This window comes from Tupaia chinensis, unplaced genomic scaffold (assembly GCF_000334495.1).
Source record: "Tupaia chinensis unplaced genomic scaffold, TupChi_1.0 Scaffold000392_1, whole genome shotgun sequence".
NCBI classification, from domain to species: Eukaryota; Metazoa; Chordata; class Mammalia; order Scandentia; family Tupaiidae; genus Tupaia; species Tupaia belangeri.
In genome coordinates, this window is record NW_006159894.1 from 2,012,224 (window position 1) to 2,033,348 (window position 21,125).

The following is a 21,125-nucleotide window of genomic DNA, read 5'->3' on the forward strand; positions in this document are numbered from 1 at the left end:
CCCTACATTGACTGAAGTTTAATGAACCATATTCAGATGACCACCAAATCTCTCTGTAAAGTTGTGTGTCATGATTGTATTTTTAAATGATTATGGGGAAGAAAATGAAGTAAATGTTGCTGATGATCCCCATATTTATTGACCAAATTAAGGTTGTTCGTATTGTTGGGGAATTACCAGTCCCTAAGCAGCGTTTGATTTTTAACTTCTGCTAAACAGATGATTATTTGTACTCCACTGATCTACTGGCTTTATTCTTGTCATTTGATAACATTCACTATTAGCCGGTGCCTTCCCAAGTGGACCCAATTGGAAGATTTGTCCAAAAACTTGAAGAAAAATGGAAACCGCCTTTATGTGCTGTATTGCCCTATATGATTAGATCATAACATGTTGAAGCTGAGTACTTGGAGAGAAAATTTATTTCTGAGATCATATTGTATCTTTGAGCTTTTTTCCCCCCTGATTTTTCTTTTCTTTCTTTCTTCCTTTTTTTTTTCCCAGAAGACTTGTGATCTGTACAGCCTCTGCATTTTTGTTATAGTGACTTACAGCATGAGGATGGATGTTCAGTGCAAACTGGCTAGCAGTAACTGAAAAAAGTGCACGCTTTGCCATTGGTAAATTGTCAGTATAGTCTTTTTGTTCTATTGCAGAGTAGATAGCATGTTCAAGAGGTGTCATGCATAAGAATTTCTGGGTTTAGTAGTGCATCTTGTGGAAGATGTTACAGGACTGTAAGTATAGGACCCTCTTACATTGATGTGGTCTGGTACTCAGTTGCAACATCTGTGAGTGAGAATTTGTTTTTCCCAGGCTATTTCACCTTAGTGAGGACAGAGTACAAAAGATGTTAGAGAAAAGCTCTACAGATTCTGTAGTTCTGTGTGTACTCTATCGACACTGTCCTTTGTCCTCCATAAAAGACAAAAGAAGCTAATTGTGTATCTACTTTCTTTGATATCTGACACTTTTTGAATTGCATGATTTTATTACACTTGTATTCTTTAGAAAAAATGAATTACTTTTATAGATACTTTTGTAGATTTTGAATCAAAACTCAGTCCTGATGACTTTAAAGATTTTGTAGTCTATAAACTAGTTTCATCATGATGAACTTGATTGGTCTAAAGTTAATTTTAGAAATTATTAGGTAGCATAATGTCTTCCCATCTTCAGGAGGCTTTGTGATGGACTGAGTCTATAGATGAAAGAATAATTCGTGTATGACTAGCATGTATTTCCGAAGAGCTTAGAGTGCCTTGTAGAATTTTTTTTCTCAGTTTCATTTTGAGGTCTATAATGGGGTGGGGGATTGCATAGATAGAAACCATTTTCTTGTATGGAGGTTAAGACTGTAACATGTCTAAAGTTACAAAGCCTATTTGGAAAGGATAGAAACCAGGTTTTTCAAATCTGGACTCATGGTTTAACCTATCCTTTTCTCAAAGGAAAAACAGGTCTTTGGGACAACCCTTTGATGTTTGGGAAAGTAAAAGGATCTTGGGTTTTCCAGTTTGGCATTGGAACTTGCTCTGAATATGAATACATTGTTGGGTAACTCAGCAGGGAGAAATGACATTGGGCAGCCTTCCTAGGGATACTTGGTTACAGCATAAATGAATAGGAAGTGTTTATATGGATTCCCTTCTCCCTTTTATTTAATGTTGATGCTAATAGTTGGGAGTATTAGGGTCCCCCTATCTTCTCTCTGCAGTTGAATTAAGATACATGAACTATATCATCTTGTGTCTATTTGTGTGTATATAGCAGTAGGTCAAGTTTAGAGTACTAATGTTTGTAAATAAGGAATGACTATTAGCATATCCATTAGAATGGTTTATTCTTGCCAGTATAAACATCACTTTATTTAGACTGAAGTCCCTGAAGCTTGTCCTTCTTATCTCTTACCAGTATTAGATAATGTGCTTGAATAAGTTTGTGAATTGCTGATTGCAGCTCCATTTCAGGGGACCAGTCTTCAGATTATATTTTATTAGAATGATTGTTCTTGGAATGATAAATACATGGACTGTTATAAACTAGCAAAATCTTCATAGTTTACATTGACTAAATGGTTCCTAATTGATCTCTAGACATGTGTATATTTTTATATCAGTTCAAGCAAAGGTTCAGAATTGACCGAGTGATACTGACTAGAACAGCAGATAAAAGTAAAAATGGAGGTGAGGACACTGCTTTGAAAGGTAAAGAAAAATTTTGTCTTATTATCTGTTAATAGTATCTCCAATTCTTAGACTTTTGTCTTCTCAGTTAATCTTAGTCTCAAGATCTGATGAGAAGGGCTTATTACACTGGCATGCAGAATGATTATTGGCTCTTTTGTGGGATTCCCCAGAGTATTCTGTCCTGCTACCACAAGAGAATAAACATCGGAGCCAGTATCTTCTCCAGTATTCATTCCTGGGCTAGCTATCCGTTTTGTCTTTAAATTAGAGAAGCATCAAGCAATAGCAGTGGTGCTGTGTCCTGGCCTAAATTTGATAGAACTGATCTCCCAGGGCTTCCTTTTCACTTGTCTCAAAGGATCCATTGTCTTGCACAGAGAGGCCAGTCAGAGTCATGTAGCCAAAGCTCTTAGGGATGGTATCTTAAGAAGTTAGTAGGAAACCATCACTCATGGGAACAGTTCACATGTTAAGAATTTGGTGGGGGATTGTTATGAAATCTTTAACCTGAAGCTAAGCAGGGGTTAAAGGTCATGTCCAGGGCAATTAGTCTTTAAGTTTCTATATTAGCAATCCATGCTTTTTTTTTTTTTTCCTTCGTTATACTAAGTATGTGGATCTTCCCTTCTATTTGAATAGCATTTAGTTTAACCTATGGGTTATTCTTTATCACCAAAAAAAGTGGCTGAATTATTAGCTATTAAGAGATTAAGTAAGTCAGTCCTTCAGTATTCCCACTTGATCATATCTATTCACTTAAACTTCTCTCTTGCCTTTTTATCACAGGGAGTATGATGACTGGAAAGGAGAAAATATGGGTATCCAGAAGTGATAGTATAAAAGACTATTCCTATTAAATTATGTGACTACAGAGACTTGCCAGGACGAAAGTTTCATAAGAAATCAGAAAAACTATTAAGTGAGATGCTAATAAGTACTTGGGTGATTCAGACATTAGCAGTTTGGTCAAAACAAAACAAAACAAACATTAGCTTAAAAATCTGCAGATGTGGAATCATATATATTTGATTCTAGAGCTTAAAGCATCTTCACTATCAGCTAGTTTAAGCCTCTTCTCCATACAAATTAGAGTAACAGTGGATGAGAGCCAGCCTGATAAACCTGGGGTTGAGGCTAAGTATCATATAGTATGAATTTATTAACACGATAGAAGTTAAAATGACTGATACTTGATAGTGAATTTAGTAGCAAAATTATTTTAAGCTTCACTGTTGTAAGATTTCTCAGCTAGGTGTTGAGTTGCACAAGTCATTTCAATGTTGATACTGGCCTGAACAGACTTTTACAAATGGAATTATTTCTGTGTGTGTGCTCTTCACTCATTCAGAGAGACTAGTCATTCTTTTTGTTTTCTCTCATAAGGATTCTTTAGTTCCTCACCCGTTCTTACTATGAATCCTTATTAAATTTCTATTTTGGTCTTTGGGCAGCTTAGTTCACTTTCAGGAAATTGTCATGGTGTAGGCAAGTGCTTTTTTGTCCTTGTATTGAGGACTTAGATCCAAATAATTATTACGTATAGTGATGTTTAAATATACTAAGCTTCTATTAGCCTTAAATGTTTTCTTTACATTTATTTTTATTGCCAGAGGTGTGTGTGCCTGCTAGAGAGAGGGAGAAAGCACCCTTCAATGGGTTGTGGTCCTCTCTCTGTTTTTTCATCCTGTTGGGGTTTTGGGCATACATGTCCATGTGCCTGGCACGTTCTTGAAGTTTCTGGGGCCAGAATTCGAACTGTGGTAGGTAGGCCATGTATGACCCATTCCCTTAACCATCAGGGTATGGGGGTGGTCTAAAATGTTAATTCTTGAAAATGATTTTCTAAGACTATGTTAACAGTAATAAAAGCACTAACAATTCATTAGTATCTTATTTTTGAAACTTCTTTTTTAGGACAATAGTGAAAATTTAAAGTCATTTTGAAATGATGTCAAAATGCAGAGCGGAATTGGAGTCTGTTGTGATGACAAAGACTTATTCTTGCAGTAAATAAAGGTAAAAATTTGAAACTAGTTAGTTGGCAGAAAAAAACCTTTTAGTAGAACTACTGGGCTGTTGGAAAAGTCAGGATGTAGTTTTCTGTGCAAAAGTGTGTCATGGCTTTAAACACGATCCAATAGATTGAGGCTAGCTTGCATAAGAACTCATCTTTCGATTACTGGAGTTGATTGACTTAACCCTAGGGCTGCAGATGCCTTTTCCTTCCTTCAGGTCACTTCTCTTTTTTTATTATTATTATCATTATTTTTTTTTTTGAGAGGTTTTTATTATAGGGTACGTGTGCTCGCCAGGAAGACAGACAGAAAGTGAGAAATGACCTTCCAGGGGAGATAGCCACACTGCAGTCTCTTCTCCATTCTCCTCTTGGAATCTTGGGCACACACGCACACGTGCCTGGCATGAGTTTAAAGCTACTGGGTCCAGGACTTGAACCATTACTGACTACCTGGGAGTCCAGTGACATAGCTATTACGCCAACTGCTGGTCTCCAGGTCACTTCTCTTAACTTGATATGTTCTTGTCACATCTCTCCTCTGTTGGAATACAGCACCTATTCAGTGACTTCGAATCTTAAAAAAATTAGCAAAGGTTCAAAGTAATTAATAGATTTGGCTAACATTGAGTCCCACACCATTATTCACTTAGTCATAAAATACTATTATTTTAACTTCCTCTGCTCAGTGCTAGGAATAAAGCTTTAAATTGCTAATTAACCTTTAAAGGCATTTTGTGAGGATAGGTGTATTTTGTGTTTTCTGTTTCCATCTCAACTCCTTTATAAAAGGTGGGATTTAGTTTTTGTTTGGGAGCAAGCACCCCATTTATAATTAATAACTGTAAACATTTTTTGGCCTGATTGTCTTTCATACTCAGAAATAAAAGGGGTTTAATATGTCTGTGTCATCATTCAGCATCTCATGCACTTAACTTTTTGGGAGAGTACTACTATATGTAACCTGAGGCTGTTGATTTAAACCCATAACCTTTTATGTAACAACTCCGAAGTTTGGTGACCTGGATTCACAGCATATTTGAAGAGAAGGAGGGATGCTAGAGTGAAATTAGCAGCTATTGAGTAAGCCAAGATCAAGCTTGGTAGCCTCAGATTCTCCTTAGCATATATAGGAGCAGCAGTTTTACTCTCCTCAGAAGAGCAGAAAGGCACTAGGCTGTCATTGTTGCCCATAACAGTGAAGTCCTCCTTCCTTCAAGATAGTTTACCTTCAGAGAACTCTGTCAGTAAGGGAAATATGTATTACAGTGGTTCCAACTACAGCACAGGTTGACAGTAGAAACCCTTAACTGAATTGGAGACTTAGATTTATTCTGGTAAAATCACTGTGCACTGTTCCCTAGTGCTACTGGATAAGGGCATGCTAAAGGAATTTTTTTTAACTGCTTTTAGGCAAACTAAATAATTTTCCCTTTATCAGTAGCCTAGACCTCTATAAGCGCAATGTTGTCAGTAACTTTTTGTATTAATAATTGGAAATTGAAATTAAGCTTATTGCTTACTGAAATCTCAAATAAGCAAAAGCCAATTTATTTGGTATTCCATAAGAAGACAGCTTTTGAAATTTTCTGTGTTTTGATTAGTGCCTTCTAGTTGCCAGTATTGACTCTGCTAGTTTGCACCTTTCTCTTTCTTAGTAAAAAACATCCTTGTTATTATTCCTCTTCTTTACTTTTGTTATATCTAGTGAAAAAAGCAAAAAGAATATATTTACATATTCATATGCAACCTTTATTGAGGTTCAAAGAGACAGCTCTATTCATGTTGCAGCTCTAAATGTTATTTATTTGTTTTATTTCTTTTATATCCATAATTAAGAATTTAAAGTTACTTATATTCTGTGAGTATATGTTAATTTTATCACTTCTGTTGTAGATTTCATAAGTATATCTGAGAGCAGATATATGACAACAGTTCATATTTCTTGACAGAAAAAGCTACAGTAAGGGTCCATAGAAAGCACAAGGTTGTGTTCACGTTGTATGTGTTCATCTCCACAAAGAAAGCACAAGACTGATAGTATTCTCAGTATCCCACAAGTGCCAGTCATAAAGCCCATCAAGTGTTTGTCTCAGAATTGCGGGGATCACAGTATTGAAAGCCCTAACAAGGTAGGATTTAAGTTTCGCCTCCTAAATGATAAAGAATTCCAAGTAGAAATCTGTATTAGTTTGTACCACACTGGTGGGAGGGGAGAGAATATAAATGTCAAGAATTCTGCAATTATATTTGAGGATTACTAGCCAAAATGGGGTCTGTGGGCTCTTGCTAACTATCTGGAACTAAATTAACAGGAGCAGCCTTCTAGAGCTTAGGTGAGTTGAACAGGTGACAGACTGACTGAGCTATAGAGCCAGTGGGATGGTTTTTAAAAATCTTGTGTCTTGAGGAAATACTACCTCTCATCAATAGTGCTCTAAAAGACATGAGGAAGGTCACATTTTAACAGGGCAAATGCTGCTTATCTTTATTTTTTGTGTAGGTTTGGTTTATTTGTGAGGGATAAAGCTACCTTTTTTTACATGCTTAACTTTTAATAAAGGATAATTTGATCTGCATATTCCAAACATCAGACTAATCCTGAGACATTAATTTTTCAAATGAACAGCAATGGCACTAATAGTCTGAAGGGTTCTTTTACCTGTCCTCTTTGCCCTTTTCAAGACTAGATTAGATGAAATCTGTGAATATTTGTACAGAAGAAGGGATAATGTGTTTTCTTCCACCCAGCATTGCCCTTATTTTACCCTTCTTTTTGTACACCTGAGCATCTTCACCCCTGAGTAGTCCAAGTTTATAAAGAAGGAATAAATATTTTTGTTTTGAACTTTGTCCGTGTTCAAAGGATATAACTCTTAGGATGGACGAGAAGTGATTACCTTTGTTCCTACTTTCTCTTTTGTGTGTTTCTCTTTCTGGACAAAGACTTGACCAACTCTCATATGTCTAGAATGAGGATTATAACTGATATGGATTAATGTGATGCATTTATGACTCATTTTAGAAGAGTTAACCTGAACACCTTAAGGGAGAGAGTCTGCCCTCCAACAGTGGGCTAGCCAGGTGTGTACCTCCAACATTATTCAAGAATGTGAAACCCCAACCTAGGGGGATGAAGGGAAAGGAAAAGATCACATATATGATCTTGGTTTAATGTGCTTTTAAAAGTGTTGTTTAAAAAGATGAAGCAAATCTGCTAAAGGGAAAAGTTTGAGGAACATCCTTGGCTTAGCAGTATGTGAAATGCAAAGCAATTTTAACCTGTTAGTCCTGTATGTTATGTATTCCATACCTTCAAATGTTTTAAATTGAAAATAGTACAAACTTAAAGAAAGAATGCTTGTGAGGATTCCTTTGGAAGAAATACCTTCCATTTATAATTCATGGAAAACTGCTTTAATTACTCTAGATTGAAAAGTAGTCCTACTAGTGTAAATATGTATAATTAGAATTTTCTAATTTCACTGTGAGATCTCTAACTTTTGAGTGGCAAACAGATCAACAAATCTTTTGCTCATGGACTTTTCTGTGGGTTTGTTAAAATGCAAAAAGCTTTATTTTTTTTAATAATGACATATTGCATTAGTATCAGATAATGATATGGAATCTGTTTCCCTGCTTTCTCTCCATTATTCCTTCAGTTTATAGATTGCCAGCCAGGTTCAGAAATAGAGCAGGGACTTACCCATTCTTTGCTTGGAATCCCATTTTCTGTTGTCCAGACCTGTATTGGCAATCACATATGAACTGTGTTATGCTCCTCAGTGCTTTTTGTTTCTTTTTTGATAAGATGGATATCAAACATAGTTGCTGTGCAAAAGTTAGTAGTCTTCTTCAAGAAGAAAACCAATTCCTTTTCTAATAATATCCTGTGAAATTGCTTCATCTATTCTTTTATTTTTAAGCCAAATGTCAGCAGAGTACTGCTGCTTTTATCTAGTAATTTTGATATGTAAGTATTCTTGCATTTTTAAAAGATGTCTACATTGAAAAATGTTTTCCCCAGTGTCCTGCCTATTACACATTGTTCAGATCTTGTGTTAAGAGACCAATCAGTACACTGGGGCATGTGTATTGTGTACATTTATCATTTTAGTCAGTTAGGCATTGTAGACCAAATGTGATTATCAATAAGTTGATGAATATTAATTTTGTTATAGGTGAGTTTTTTGAATTGTAAACTGATTTCCAATTTATCCTCCATTGTCCACAGCTTTTTCTTATTTTCAAGTTTGACTAATCAGGTTCATCTCATTGTACAATGTTGTAGGTGCAAGCAGAAGGTAGAATTTGGTATAAACCAGCTTCCTGGAATACAATTGAAATTGTGGATTTAAGATTGTTAACCATTCATGACAATTCTAACCTGACTATTCTAACCTACTGTATACAATCTGATTTTTTAAATTGTAGACATATATGATCTTGGTTTAATGTGTTTTTGAAAGTGTTATTGTTGTTTAAAAAAAATGAAGCAAATCTGCTAAAGAGCTGTCAGTTTTCATTACTGACTTTGTAAAATACACTGTTCTTTGTGTACTGTGTGTTAATTTTCCAACTGCTGCATTAGCCTTCAAAAGTATTTGGAAACATAAGATGAACTACATTTCTTGCAAAGTACATCCTTTCTGTGGTATTTTGTCCTGTAACTGAAGTATAGTAATTATTTTATGGAAATGTTAGCACTTCTGTACCAACTTTGAATAAAATGAAAACTTTATTTCTTTGACTTGTGTATATTCAATATGAACATGTGTGTATCTTAGAATTGAAGAGGATATATTTCACTATCTTTCTCTCTTGGCTTAGGACAAACCAATGAGTTTGTCCCTATTGGTTATTGCAAATACTGACTCACAAATAGTGACTGAGAATACAATTATATGTAAAACATTGAGTAAATAAACACTTATAAGTTTATTCACTTTTTTTTTTTTTGAGAGATTTTTGCTGTAGGGTACATACACTCGCTAGACAGACAGAGAGACAGAAAGCAAGAAATCACCCCCCAGGGGGGATGGCTATGCCTCAGTCCCTTCTCCTCCGTTCTCCTCTCAGGATCCTGGGCATGCACGCACACGCGCCCAGCATGAGTTTAAGCCACTGGGTCCAGGACTGGAACCGTGGTCGACTACATGCGAGTCCAGTGGCATAGCCATTACACTAACTGCTGGTCCCATTCACTTTTAATTTTGAAATAATTTTAAATTACAGGAAAGTTATAAAAATAGGATTTTTAATTTAGGATCTTCATCCAGATCCACTGTAACTTACATATTGCCACATTGGTACTGTCGTTCTCTGGAATCATGCACATGTTGATCCTAAGCATGTGTGAGAACTATTTGCAGACATTAGTCTCTTGCCCCTCTTTTTAAAAACAAAGAAAACACACACACACAAAACCCACTTGGCTTTATTTTCTTAATTTTATTTTTACCAGAGAGGGACAGAGCGAGTGAGCGCGTGTGAGAGAGAGTGAGAAAGCAAGCTACCGGATCTAGGACTTGAACCACAGTTGGCCATGTGGGAGTCCGGTGCCCTTAACCACCACGCCACCTGCCGGCCTGTCTTTTGCCCCTCTGTATTTTGGGGTACATTGCTTAAGACCAGTACAACCAAGCCACAGTCCCTTCTTCATTCTCCTGGGATTTTGTGCATGCATGTGCACATGCACCTGGCATGATTTTCAAGCTGCCAGATCCAGTACTTGAACTACCATCGACTAGAGGAGTTTAGCACTTTAATCACCACACCACCTGCTGGCCTCACACCTGCTATGTTTTTCTAGCCATTGGTGCTTGATTTGACTTGCAGTTGGACATATAGGCTACAACTTCTTTAACCACTATGCTAGGGGGCCAGCCTAACTGTTTTTTTTTTTTTTTGTTAAGAGTTTTTGCCATAGGGTACATGTGCTTGCTAAAGAAACAGAGAGAGTGAGAAATCAACCCTTGGGGGAACAGCTGCGTCGCAATCCCTTCTCGTGATTTTGGGTATGCATGCACACATGTCCAGTGTGATTTTTCCAAGACTCAAACCTGTTTGGCCATGTGGGAGCCCAGTACCTTAAGCACTATGCCACCTGCTAGCCCCAACCAACAGTGACTTTTATTTATTTATTTTTTAAGCCAAAAGTGACTCAAATGTTGCTGGTTTCAGTAATGTCTTTCTGGCAATTTTTTAAAAAAATTTATATTCAGAAGCCAATTCTTTTCATTAATTCATGTCTCTTTTCTCCTTTAAGCTGTGATCTATGATCTTTCTTTGTCTTTCCTGGTGTTGTCATTTCACTTTTTCAAAAAGAAGTTTAATATAAAGTGATAAGGTGAGAGGGAGGAAGAGAGAGGAGATTGATTGATTTTACAGAGTCTTAAGATATTCAGATCCTCTGCACCATCCTTCCAGCTAGCTAGGCATGTGCCACTGTGCCCAACCTGTTTTAGATGGGCTGGAACTGAACCCTGGATTCCCCTGTGGCCTTAGCCTTTGAGCAACACCTTTTAGCCACATGAATCACTGCTGCTGAGTTCCATGACATTGACTTCTTTTTTTCTCATTATTTTAAATACTTTTTATTCTCAGATTTGTATTACATGAAGTTTCCATCATGTTTCATGTGTGTGTGTGTGTGTGTGTGCACACGCACGTGTGTGTATATGTGTGTGTATATAATATAAAACTTTATATTTTTTTGTCTGTCAAATGTTTCTTATCCTTGCACCTCATACCCCTCATCACTACCCATTCTCTACCATTCACTCTCACTCTAACAGTCTCTAGCATCCATACCCATCCACTCCATGATCACATCTTCAGATTTCCAACCTCTGCCACAGAGTGCAGCCACTTGGTATAAATTGAGTTGGGGCAGGAGAGTGGGGGGGCGGGGGGCGGACCAGCAGATGGTACAATAGTTACATCACTGGACTCCCATATAGTCTACTGTGATTTGAGTCCTGGACCCAATGACTTGAAACTCATGTCAGGCGTGTGTGTGTGCCTAAGATTCCAAGGGGAGAATGGAGGAGAAGGGATTACAGCGTGGTCATCCCATCCGCCCTGGGTGTGATTTCTTGCTTTCTGTCTCTCTCTCTCTGGCGAGCACATACTTCCTATAGCAAAAATCTCTCTTAGAAAATTGAGTGGGAATATACAATGTGTATCTTTTTTAAAATAAACATTTATTTAATTTATTTATTTTTAAGATTTGACCAGAGAGAGGCAAAGAGAAAAAGAGCGAAAGTGAGAAACAGGCTGCGAGGTCTAGGACTGGAACTGAGATCAGCCATGTGGAAGTCTAGCACCTTAACCACCATGCCACTTGCTATCCCTTTATAAAATGTGTATCTTTCCAAGTCTGGCTCACTTTGTTCAACATTAAGTCATGTATATTATACTTGATCCACTTTGAATCAAACAATAGGATTTCATTGTTTCTTATAGCTAAGTAATACTCCATAGTGTGTGTGTGTGTGTAGATGCAGTTTTCAACTCAGTCATCCATTTTCAGACACTTAGATTGGTTATGTTTTAGCAGTTGTGAATAATGCTGCAATAAACATGGATGTGCAAGTGTCTTTCCAGCTGAGTATTTTCCTATCCTTGGGTAAATACCAAGAAGTGGGATTACTGGGTCATATAGTAGTTTTATTCGGAGGTTTTTAAGAAAACTCTATATTGTTTTCCACAGAGGTTGTACTAGTTTACATTCCCACCAACACTGTAAGAGTGTTCGCTTTTTAACTACAGCTTTACCAGCCCTTGTCATTTTTTATTTTTTAGAAGTCCTTTTTTGCCGGGAACCAGCAGTTAGCCTAATGGCTATGTTGCTGGACTCCCACATAGTCGACCGCGGTTCGAGTCCCCGACCCGGTAGCTTAAACTCACGCCAGGCGCGTGTGCGTGCGTGCCCAAGATCCCAAGAGAATGGAGGAGAAGGGATTGTGGCATGGCCATCCCCTCTGGGGGGTGATTTCTCGCTTTCTGTTTCTCTGTCTCTCTTTGTCTGACTAGCACATGCGCCCTATAGCAAAAACCTCACTCAAAAAAAAAAAAAAATCTTTTTTGCCTTAGTGTGATGCACTTGCCAGAGAGAATGAGAGAGAGAGAGAGAGACAATGAGAGGGAAAGTGAGAAATCACCCTCTAGGGGATATAGCCATATCACAGTCTCTTTTCTTTCATTCTCCCAGGATCTTGGGCATGCACGCACATGTGCCCAGTGTGAGTTTTAAGCCACCAGGTTCAGGACTCCAACTGAAGTCGGTCAGGTGGGAGTCCAGTCACATAACCTCTATGGCATCATCTGGTCCCATTCTTTATTTTTTTCTTCTTAGTCAATTTTTTTTTTCTTTTAGAGCCGATCTGATTTAATTTTTTATTCTTGTAAAATCTTACTTTTGACTAGATTCAGACTTAGAAGTAGAAGCTCTCAGAGAGGACAACCTACATCATTTTTTTTTTTTTTGAGAGATTTTCACTGTAGGGCGCGTGCGCTCGCCAGACAGACAGAGAGAGACATAGAGACAGAAAGCGAGAAATCACCCCCCAGGGGGGATGGTCACGCCGCAATCCCTTCTCCTCCATTCTCCTCTCGGGATCTTGGGCACGCACGCACACGCACCCGGCGTGAGTTTTAAGCCACCGGGTCCAGGACACGAACCGCGGTCGACTACGTGGGAGTCCAGCGACATAGCCATTACGCTAACTGCTGGTTCCCACAGCCTACATCTTTTGGCAATCTGTTCTTGGCATTTTTCTCTAGCCTCCTTCATTCTCTTGGCCAAAAGTTTAGCATATTCTGCTGCCTCTTCCTTTTCTTAGTATGTTGTTTCTTAAGGGCAATACTCTGGCGTTTGTGTTGCAAGACACATGGAGCCAGCCGCAAGATGCTGAATCTTAGGTACTTTGGTCCTAGGTTTCTTCTTTGTTTAAGGGCGTTCTTACAACATATCAGTGGATGTAGTCTTCTTAAGAAAGATTGAAAATTTTCAGATTCTACTAGCTCTCTTAGGCCCCAGTCAATGAGGCACCTTCAGTCCTAGAATATTCTTTCTTTTTTTAATTTAATTTAATTTAATTTTAAACAGTAATCAAGTTGAGAACACTCAGATTGGTATACACAATGCAACCCCAAACAGATTTGCAGTTTCTTTCTCCAATTCTCTCTTTGGTCTATAACAAGGATGTCCCTCTTACTCAGTACCAGGCAAACATGGGTCACGATACCCTGCTTCGGGACCAGCAGTTAGCGTAATGGCTATGTCGCTGGACTCGCACGTAGTTGATCGCAGTTCGAGTCCTGGACCCAGTGGCTTAAACTCACGCTGGGCGCGTGTGCGTGCATGTCCAAGATCCCAAGAGGAGAATGGAGGAGAAGGGATTGCAGCATGGCCATCCCCCCTGGGGGGTGATTTCTCGCTTTTTGTCTCTCTGTCTCTCTCTGTCTGGCGAGCGCATGCACCCTATAGCAAAAACTTCTTCCAGAAAAAAAAAAACCAACAACAACAAGATACCCTGCTTCATGGAGAAACCTCGTTTGTCATTTCCACCAGTGATTTAGACTACATACGCTTTCCATTTTTCACCCAAAGCATCAGCAGCAACTTCTGTGGCCATACACTTCTCATAAAAAGTATGAAGTTTAGTGAGTTTCAGGCAGCCAGTGGCAGAGGAGATACTCAGCTTCATTTTGGAGCAGCTGATCTTCGAGGCACGATGAAAAAGAGTAATCATAGTCATTCTGAGGTTAAGTGCGATCTCATTGTGGTTTTAATTTAATATATATTTCCCTTATGACAAGAGACATTGAACATCTTTTCATATGCTTTTGGCCCATTCGTAAGTCTTTGGAGAATTGTTTATTCAAATAATTTGCTCCTTTTTAATTGGATTATCTTTTGTTTTGTTTTAATGGGCAAGCTACTTGAGTTCCCTGTATATTCTGGGTATCAATCAATCCCTTGTCTGAACAATAATTCACAAATATTTTCTCCCATTCTGAGCGTTTTTTCTTTTTGTTTTTTCTTTTTCACTGTAATTGTTTCCTTTGCTGTGAGGAAACTTTTTAACTTGATATAATCCAATTTGTCTATTTTGGGGATTATTGTTTGTGCTTTAGGAGTCTTATTTAAGAAGTCTTTGCCTATTCTGATGTCTTAAAAGTTTTTGTATATTTTCTATGAATAGTTTTGTAGTTTAAGGCTTTACATTTAAATCTTTGGTTCATTTGAGTTGATTTTTGTTAATTCTTTTTTTTTTTTTTTTTAAGAAATTTTTGCTATAGTGTGTGTGTGCTTGCTGGAGAGACAGAGATAGACAGAAAGTGAGAAATCACCCCTCAGAGGGGGCGGGTGGCAACACTGCAGACCCTTCACCATTCTCCTCCTGGAGTCTTGGGCAAGCGCGCATGCGTGCCCAGTGTGCTTTTCAAGCCCCCAGGTCTGGGATTCGAACCATGTTTGGCCATGTGTAGAGTCCAACAGTATAACCACTATGCCATTGTCTGGCCCCCAAAATCTTATTTCTTAAATTTTATGACTCAGTAATCCTTTCTTCCATAATATAGTTAGCAACTTTCACCTCTCAATTCTGTATTTATTCTTTGACTTCTGGGTTCATCAAACATTTATTGAACACATGGAGTTCAGGTTCTTTGCATCTTCAGCATCCAGTAAAGGTGAGTGGAATACAGCCTTGAAGTGGTTAGTTTAGAGAAGGGGACAGGCTCCTAAATATCAATAGTTGCACTTGTGTGCTGTATGTAGAATGAGAGATGCACATGAGATTACAGAGGAAACGCACACTTCTGGGAAGTAGCTGAATTTTTTTTTTTTTTTCCTCATTAGCTGAGTCTTGGTGGATGGCTTAATTCCTGTAATTCTTTTGTGTACATGTACCCCTCCTCTTTCTTGCTCTCCAGACTAATCTCTTCGGTGCCTTCCTCTTAGCATTTGCATTTAAGCATGACCGCAGTGGCCTTGGTGGTGGACACACTTTTGGGCTGTTCAGCAAAGTATGCACATCTAAGTTGCCAAAGCCCATGTTTTTGATTCTGCCAATACATATTTTAAAAAAAAATTCTCTTAACCTAAATCAATTAACTAATAATTTTGCTAAACCATATACTGGCATTTGAAGAATCACAGGCCCCATGTACTGTTTTTTAATAAACCTTTTGTTTCTCTGTCAGAATCCCTGGGACCAGCAGTTAGCATAATGGCTATGTCGCTGGACTCCCACGTAGTCGACCATGGTTCGCGTCCCGGACCCCGTGGCTTGAAACTCATGCCAGGCGCGTGTGCGTGCGTGCCCAAGATCCCGAGAGGAGAATGGAGGAGAAGGGACTGTGGTGTGGCCATCCTCCCTGGGGGGTGATTTCTCACTTTCTGTCTCTCTGACTCTCTCCGTCTGTCTGGCGAGCGCACGCACCCTGTAGCAAAAACCTCTTCAAAAAAAAAAAGAAAAAAGAATTCGTTATTGATTCTTCCTTGGGCTCTCTGTTATTCCAATGCTGGCCCTCTTTTACTCTTTGAAGAGGTTGAAATTTAAGGCGAAGGCAGGGAACTGAATTGTGCATGAAGGAGAGCAATCAACAAGACAGGTAGCTCGGGCACGTCTACCTGATTCCTTCTCTTGCTATCCAGTTCACAGGCTTTGGCATTTCATTTACTTGCTGCCATAGTAACCAGGACTCCTGCCAATCTTCCTGTTTCCCATGTCTTTTGTTCCTCTGTAAGTGCATCTGACAGGGAGAAGGGGAGGATAGAAATGGACTATGTCGCTGGACTCCCACGTAGTCGACCATGGTTCGCGTCCCGGACCCCGTGGCTTGAAACTCATGCCAGGCGCGTGTGCGTGCGTGCCCAAGATCCCGAGAGGAGAATGGAGGAGAAGGGACTGTGGTGTGGCCATCCTCCCTGGGGGGTGATTTCTCACTTTCTGTCTCTCTGACTCTCTCCGTCTGTCTGGCGAGCGCACGCACCCTGTAGCAAAAACCTCTTCAAAAAAAAAAAGAAAAAAGAATTCGTTATTGATTCTTCCTTGGGCTCTCTGTTATTCCAATGCTGGCCCTCTTTTACTCTTTGAAGAGGTTGAAATTTAAGGCGAAGGCAGGGAACTGAATTGTGCATGAAGGAGAGCAATCAACAAGACAGGTAGCTCGGGCACGTCTACCTGATTCCTTCTCTTGCTATCCAGTTCACAGGCTTTGGCATTTCATTTACTTGCTGCCATAGTAACCAGGACTCTTGCCAATCTTCCTGTTTCCCATGTCTTTTGTTCCTCTGTAAGTGCATCTGACAGGGAGAAGGGGAGGATAGAAATGGAAATCTCCCAACAAGAGGACCATGGACTTTGTAAAGCCCTCAGAATAGCAAGCATGGGTACTTTAATTTTGGCATTGTTTCCAGTGGGTGAAGTAGTATTTGCCACAAGCAATCCTACTGGGATTGTCATTTCTCTATTTCATATTCAGGGAGGATTCCAGTATTAACTGTTTGAAAGTGGAGCTGTTAATTTCCTTTAGTTAGTTGGAGGAGATCATTGCTTAAAATAAAAGTAAGCTGCAGTTCAGCCTGAGGTACTTACCTTTAGGGGCATGAGAAACCAGCCAGCTTCCTGATAAGAATGTTTTTCTCACATTTTTTCTTTAAAAAAGAAATAATAATAATGCCAGGGAATCATACACTTTTAAGAGAGGAGTGGGGAGAGAGAGAGCGAGAGAACCAAGTTCTTCTCAGTGCAACCTGTTCACACCACAATCCTTTTCCTCCAATTCTCCCTCCTACCAGGATCTTGGACATACATGCATGCATGCTTGGTATGTTTTCCAGCTTCCTAGAGTCAGAATTCAAACCTTGGTCGCTGTGTGGTATCCAGCTGCTTCTGCACAGTGCTTAACTGCTGTGCTACAGGACCAGTCAGTTCTCTCTTTGTCTGCATCTGAGAGCTTTAAATAATCTTGGTACCTCAGAGTTTTGAATACCCAATATCTGAGGATGAGATGTAGGCATTTTTATTGTTAAAGCTCCCAGATGATTTCCACTGTGCACTTAGGAATGTTTTGTTGATTGTTCCTTCAACTCCTCAAGATCATGAAAGGGATGATTGGTTATATGCAAGTGAGCCACCAGATTGCCTTAAAATGATGCCTGAATGATAGATATTTCTTGACCTGAGACCTCAGAAATACAGTAAGTTGATCAGTTAAACAAAATTACAGTATGGTGAGCTCCACACATTTAATATTAATATTAACTTAGGCACACAAGTAACTGACAACCAATAAATTCATACAAGATTGGATCTCATGTAGTCATAACTTCCTTTTTGCTCTGTGGGTTAGTTTTTTGCATTTATTCACTTACAGTCTTTCGATACCAGTGTTGATACCTTCCTTGCATGAGCTAACGAGGGGCTCTTGTATACGTAATTCCTTGTACAGGTAGGACTTAGGGTGTTCTGCTTGCCTTACAGCTGAGGGTACTTTGCCAGTCACTCTCCTGGCCTCTACGTTTACAAAGTCAACCATGTGTTACCTTTCTGCTTTATTCTTGGCCTTTACTTTGGCATAGCATTAACCTGTTCTGGACTCAGTCACTGGACTAGTCATTGGACTCTTGCTCTTGTTTTTTCCTAGGTTTTTTTTTTTTTTTTTTTTTTTATCACATACCGCAAATAATACACTTTTTATTTTGGGTCCCAGGTCTTATTCCTGCCTGCATGACCGTAGAATGGGAAAGCTCCTCTTACTGTCCTCAGCACCTTGGCTTTAGTGGTTGCTGTGGTATCAGGGCCAGCCTCAACCTTGTTGTGTCACATCTCTGGTCTGCTCAGTTTAGGACCAGTGATCTGAGTTCCTGACTTTCAGTTTTTCCTCTAGTTACCCAAGAGTCAAAAGTAACCAGTTGTAGCAACTAATGTGTTGGAAGTACTAGCTTGCAGGGCTCCTTTAGGAACCTCTATAAACCACCTGCTTCTCTGATTATTTTATTATTAAAAGCCTATGTCGATTGGGGCCAGCAGGGGATTGTGGTGGTTGGAGTGCTGGACTCCCACATGGCTGACCACAGTTTGAGTTTAAGACCTGGCAGCTTGCTTTCTCACTTCTCTCTCTCTCTCTTTCTCTGGTGAGTGCACATGTCCTATAGCAAATTTTAAAAATAATAATAATAAATAAAATTAAATAAATCTTAAAAAAAAATAAACCTGTTGATGTGGAATCAGTGAATGAGTTTCAAGTGTTCAGGTATTATATCCAGGACGTAAACACATACTCACATGGCATTGATAGTAAGGCAGCAGTTGGCGTAGAGGAGAACTTTTTTAACCCCCAAAAAAGTTCGTTTCTAAAACAAAAGGAATGTATAAAGAAAAACAGAAGATTCCTCTTTTTATTACCTAGGGTAAAACTAATAACATTGTGCTATCTATTTTTCCACACTTTTTCTTTTGAAAAAAGAAATCATATACTTTGCCTGCTGATTTTTCTTTATTATTAAGTTGTTTTCAGGCCAGTATGTAAGGATGAGTATTTTTTTTTTAAGTGTATTCGTGTGTATGTGTGTGTGAGAGAGAGAGAGAGAGAGAGAGAGAGAGAGGTAGAGGTACATCATTAATAGGGCTTTCACACCATGATCAATCCCAGTTTCAGTCAGCTTGGGATCATGAGTATGCATGTGTGTCTGGTGTGAACAGGGAGGTCCTGGAAAGTAAACTCAGGACCTTTCCCATCTGGGTCCAGTTGCATGACTGCTGTGTCACTGCCTGGCCTCAAAATCTTGATTTTTCAGTGGTATTATGTTGCCACTAAAATTTTATTTAACCAGTCTCCTATTAATGGACAACTAGATTCTTACTGACTACCCTAATAAATTTGTGATGAGCATTTTCAAAGCAAAATGCTTTGAAAGAGTACCCATTTTCAGGGTCTAACTGAAGCCTGCCCTCTCTTAACAGTAAGAAGTGGTAGTTCTTTGGAGTTCTTTTAGCATTGCTTTTTCACTCTAATCTTTCCTGGGTTTCAGCCTGCTTTTATTAGTGACGTACAAGTGTCTGTCTTCATGTCTATCTCACAGACTCTTATTTTGAGAGTTTTTGCTATAGAGCGTGTGTGCTTGGCAGAGAGGCAGAAAGTGAGAAATTACCGCCCAGGGAGGATGACCACACTGCATTCCCTTCTCCTCCATTCTCCTTTTAGGATTTTGGGCATGCATGCACACAAACCTGGTGTGAGTTGTGGTCAGCCATGTGGGAGTCTAGCACCTTAATCACTATGCCGCCTGCTGGCCCCTATCACAGACTCTTTAAGGACAGGACTTTGTTTGATACTGCTGTGGGTGCTCTTTTGGAGATGGGTTAGACATGCTTGTCTTGAGAAGGACATTTTGAGAGGAATATTTCCAGGAAAATAAAGAAGTGATCCATGTTTGATTCCCCTAAAATGGCAGTTTCATAAGGTTCAACCTGTATTTATGATACTGACAGAATTCGTTTATGTCCACGAGAGGCTCTATGTGTTCCCTCATTTAATTTTCAGATGTAAGATGTAGATATTTTCTCTTATATAGCTGACTTGTGCCATTCAGTTTATCCTCTTTTATTTTTAAAAGAATTATTTATTTAATTTTATTTGCTCTTATTATTTATTTTTTTAATTTGACCGGACAGAGACCGACAGAGAGGAAGGGAATGTGAGAAAGCAAGCTGCCACTGGAATTCTACGGCCATGTGGGAGTCCAGTGCCTTAACTACCATGCCACCTGCCAGTTTATCAGTTTTTCTTAAAATAGCTTCCCATTGATGATTTCTAGGTGCTTTTCTCCTGTAATTTTTTTTTCTTCTTTTTGGAGAGGTTTTTGCTATAGGGCGCATGCACTCGCCAGAAAGACAGAGAGACAGACAGAAAGCGAGAAATTACCCGCCAGGGGGGATGGCCACACCACAATCCCTTCTCCTCCATTTCCCTCTCGGGATGTTGGGCATGCACGCACACAAGCCCGGCATGAGTTTAAGCCACTGGGTCTGGGACTTGAACCACAGTTGACTACATGGGAGTCCAGCGACATAGCCATTATGCTAACTGCTGGTCCCTCCTGTAACAGTTTTTCATAAAGGTGATCGTATAGAATAAATATATTTGTAAGTGCTTTTTACTTTATATATACTTTAGCAGTTCTTGGGTTTCTATAGTCTTAACAGTTAAATGGCAACTTGGTAAGTCTAAACTATGAATCCCAATATTTAATGTAGTGTTTTTAAAATTGTGGGTTATTGGGTTATTGCTCTATTTTCCCTGGGTTCTATTTGCTCTTGGGATTGTACAACTCTTTGTAACATGAGGAAGGCAGAGTATAGTAGGTGCTATGTCACTAAATGTTGTAAATTCTGCATGTTTTGCTTTGTATTTCTGGCGAACTTGAGAGGGTGTCATAATGACAGTTGCATGTGAGGGACACTGGCTTAAAACTGTCTTTGTCATGAAACCTGATTTATAATATTTTTTTGACAAGTGTTTCTTTTGGGATGGAAATATGTTTGGTTAGATTAAACATTGGTCATTAAGCAGTGGCATCATCTGTGATAACTAGCATAAATTCTTTTTCTGTTCTTAGAGACCTGATGAGTTTATCGTCATTCATTTATTTCATAGAAAGAAGAATGTAGCAATGGGTCGTTAAAAAAAATTCAAATTTACAAATGTGGCTTTCTTTATATCTAAGAGTAGGACTCTCCCATCATCAGTGCAGCCCCTGTACTTGTTCAGTTCCCCTTTGCAGATGCAGCCCTGGGGACACTTGGGACAGTCCATGGGGCAGCAAGAGCAGCAGCTTTTCTTTCAGGATATGTTTTTGCACTCTTTGCATTTGCCAGAGCCAGCACAGACAGGTACAGGAGCTA

At 39.1% G+C, this 21,125-nt stretch overlaps 1 protein-coding gene across 1 annotated transcript in view; it reads left to right on the forward strand.

Annotated features, from left to right (window-relative positions):
- The window catches only part of MRPS6 (mitochondrial ribosomal protein S6), a 96,111-nt gene that overhangs the window by 43,491 nt on the left and 31,495 nt on the right, over positions 1–21,125 (forward strand). The window lies entirely within an intron of this gene.